We start from the raw sequence: 4,143 nt of genomic DNA on the forward strand, positions 1-4,143 counted from the left end.
GTACAATACAGAATCTTTTGTATGAGTTTCTGGAAAATTTAACGTAGGAAATTTGATGAGACTATGTAAACACAATAGTCTCCTAGAGGTAGACCCATGATAACAAGAAATGTGACAATTTACATTGATCAAAGGAATAGACAGACTCCTGAGCTGTTGCAAAAAATGAAGGCTACAAGTGATTAGCCAGATTCAGTTTATTATAACAGAATATTAAATTATTCTGATATTACAAAATAAAGAAAGGAATATGCACTCTCTTGAATATTTCTATACATATTTTTAAAATTTTTAAGTGTTTCTTTGGAAAAAATACAACTTCTTGTCAAATAAATATAGCATTGCAGTGCAGAGTTTTCATATGTGCTAATTTATTTCAGTCTGCACAAGGTAATTCAAAAATTAATAACTAATTCTACTACACAGTAAGTTTCACTTAATAGCATGTCTATTTAAATCTCTGTGTTTTGTGAAATACATACTGGAGTAGAAAAGTAACATCATTTGGCCCAATTAAATTAATGGTATATAAATTAATGCTTATTTTGAGTATCCTGTTAATTTAACAAAGAACAATAGGTAATCTGAATGTCCATCAGTACAGGAATGGGTGGATAAACTACACTACTAATATATGGAACATATTGAACTGTTTACTCTCTAGTGATACTTATCTTTTTCTCCAACCTTGTCAACTTTTAATTATATCTCCAGGAACAGAGTTCTCATTTAGATTCCACAATGAAAAGCACTTGTGTAATATTTAAAGGAAAAGAGAAAAGGAAACCATTATTCTCTGCTGTTAGAGATAAATAGCTGAACAGATGTGAAGCATGAAGCAAGTTCCACGTGGGCTTTTGTTAATCATCTGCAATTGCGGTAATTGATAGGCACTTCCTGGGTTTGGGGATTTACTAATTTCTTGGAATCTATAAAGGGTGATCATTACTCTTTGCCCCTTCCCCTACTGTCAACTTAAAAAAAACCAAAAAACAAAAATCTATTTTCTTTTAGCACATGCTCCTAAAATGTATAATTCCAGCCCTTGAGGCAAAAAAAAGACAATTATACATTTTTTTAAATTAATGACTTAAATCCCTATGCATTGACAATGGAGAAAAGTTCACAAAATATCATTTCATGAAAACAAAATAATGCTACAGAAGGATGTTTACTTTGTGAAATTATGAAAGTCTGTGTTAATAAACTGTTCTCACAAAATTTGTTTATATTATGAAACACGTTTACACAAGCACACATATGGCAGTAAGACAATTAAGGCACAAAACTATAACCTCTGTGAATCTCAAAATTATTTAACCTGATACAGCATACATTTCATTTTTAATAACTAATAATGGTAGTGAAAATATTAACAAAGTCTTTTTTTTAATTTTTATTCATTTTTAAAGCAAGAGAGAGAAAGAGAGCGTGAGAGGAGGAGGTAAGAGAGATAGGGAGACACAGAATCCAAAGCATGCTCCAGGCTCTGAGCTGTCAGCACAGAGCCAGACATGGGGCTCAAACTCATAAGCCATGAGATCACGACCTGAGCCGAAGTGGATGCTTAACAGACTGAGCCACTCAGGAGCCCTTAGCAAAACTAAATTTTTTAAAGATTAGTCAAAGTTTTATGAAAATTATAATTGCTCATAAATGACTAAATTGTTTTGTATCAAGGTACACAGTTGTTCTAGTTTATGAAAATGTTTGCTCTTTCCACTCTCCACATCCATTTACCCTTCTTTTCTATTGTTTTATCCTGATTGTAAATTCTGTATTTACCACTCTTCCAAAGCTCATATACTTTAGAAAAGTAGACATCACTACCAACTTCAGGATTAGTCCCTAGCTGGCTTACTTTAGGGTGATTGATGTAAGAAGCACATTTCAAACAAAGGAGATATATAAAACGTATTTGGGCATACTGAAACATAACTTCCCACGCTTCAAGTGTTTCTGGGAGATACTTTCTCTTTCTGTGTGATGTAAAGCAGGGTTTTTAGATCATGGGTTTTCCTGGAAGCTATTTTATGAGTTTGAGAAAAATCAACAACAAGAAAAATTATACTCCCTTAAGGCAGACAAATTAAGTCTCCTCTTGTGTTCTCATGCTAATGGTCGGTAGCATCTGCTGAGGGGGATGCAAATAACTGCTGCTGGCACAGGAAAACCTTCCTGCCTGCCCCATATCCTCTCCCTGCCAGTGCTGGAGTTCACCAGCATGTCCATGGTGCCACCCAAATGTTCACAAATTGGCTGGCATAGGGGGGTGGGATCAACAAGTTTGGCAACAAGTCCGTCTAACAGACCAAGCCCCTCACCCTGGAGTTCACCATCAACATGTACCCTCTTATCAATTGTATTTTTGGTACAAAGGAGTCCCTGTATGAGAAGGCCAGCTCCGTCGCAGCCACATTTCAGCACATGAGGGAGGAATCTGATAAAATCGAATGAGAAGGACTATAGAAGGGGCCCTGATTGTACACGAACACCTGCTACTGCACGTGTTCCTGCTACCGCTGGCAACAACTTTCTTCACATTACCTGGTGGTGAACTTAACCCAGGAGAAGATGAAGTTGAAGAACTCAAATGCTTAATGACAAGGATACCGGGTTATCAAAATGTAGTCCTGCAAGTGGGGTCATTGATGACTGCATTGGTAACGGGTGGAGGCAAAATTTTGAACCTCCTTAGTATTCATATATTCTTCCACATATTAGAAAACCTAAGGAACGTGATGGAGCTGTTTTGGTTCAACCTCAAGAGAAAGCCTTGTTTGCAGTCCCTAAAAATTACAAGCTGGTAGCTGCACCATTGTTTAAACTGTACAATAGTGCTCTAGGTTATGGACCCATCATTTCTAGTCTCCCTCCGTTTCTGAGCAGGTTCAATTTTATATACAATTGGATTTCCACACAGTGTAAAAGTAAAAGAAGTTGTCTCTATGAGCACAGCTATACAGTATAGAAAAAACATGGTAGAAAAAGTTGTTGGTTTTTTTTTATCTCTTTCCCAATCCCTAAATTGCTACCTACTTTCTGTCATTTGAATAGTGAAGTTAATATGAAGAAATAGAGAATGGTGAAAACAAATGTGATAATGTTTAATTTACTTTTGGTTCTTCTCATACCATTTTGTACATAATTAAAGAACATGGACTTCTTCCTATTTGTATTTTTTTATTTCACATTAAATTTGTAAAATTCTTTAAAACCATAGACAAATAGTGGCAAGATGGCGGCGTAGGAGGATGCTGGGCTCACCGCGTCCTGCGGTTCACTTAGATTGCACCCACACCTGCCTAAATAACCCAGAAAATCGCCAGAAGAATAGCAAAACGGATTCTCCAGAGCCAAGCATAGACGAGAGGTCCACAGGAAGGGCAGAAAGGCGGTGCGGGCTACACAGACTGGCGGGAGGGGGCTGGGGCAGAAGGGCGGCCCGCCAGCAAAGCAGAGCCCCCAAGTCTGGCTTGCAAAAGCAGAGGGGCCAGATGGAGTGTGTTCGGAGAGCAAGCGGGACTTAACATCTGGAAGGTTATAAGCTAACAGCTCTCCTCAGAGAGCAGGAAGGCTGGAGGACAACGGGAGGGAGAGTTGTTGAGCCCCGACAACAGAGCACAGCTTGGCGGGGAACAAAGGCACTCGCCAGCGCCATCTCTCTCGCCCATCCCCCAGCCAAAATTCCTGTCAGGGAACTTGCTTGCACCACGCAAACACCCAACACTGTTCTTCTGCGGATCCATCCCTCCAGCGGGTCTGACTCCCTCCTGGTGCTACAGGGCCCCTCCCGAAGCGGATCTCCGAAGGAAAAGCGAGCTGAGGCTACCCCTCCCGCCCCCGTGCACCTTGCCAATCCACCCCAGCTAATACTCCAGATACCCAGCACCACAAGCCTGGCAGTGTGCAAGTAGCAAAGATGGGCCACACCACCCCACAGTGAATCCTACCCCTAGGAGAGGGGAAGAGAAGGTACACACCAGTCTGACTGTGGCCCCAGTGGTGGGCTGGGGTAGACATCAGGTCTGACTGTGGCCCCGCCCACCAAGGCAAGTTATTCAAGACAGCACAGGGGAAGTGCCCTGCAGTTCCTCACCACTCCAGGGACGATCCAAAATGACGAAACAGAAGAATTCCCCT

The 4,143-nt window shown here is 40.5% G+C and overlaps 1 pseudogene; it reads left to right on the forward strand.

Moving 5' to 3' along the window:
• Positions 1 to 2,224: 2,224 nt before the first annotated feature.
• On the forward strand, positions 2,225 to 2,971 carry LOC125924240 (cleavage and polyadenylation specificity factor subunit 5-like; annotated as a pseudogene).
• Positions 2,972 to 4,143: the final 1,172 nt, after the last annotated feature.

Source organism: Panthera uncia, chromosome F2 (assembly GCF_023721935.1).
Source record: "Panthera uncia isolate 11264 chromosome F2, Puncia_PCG_1.0, whole genome shotgun sequence".
NCBI lineage: Eukaryota > Metazoa > Chordata > Mammalia > Carnivora > Felidae > Panthera > Panthera uncia.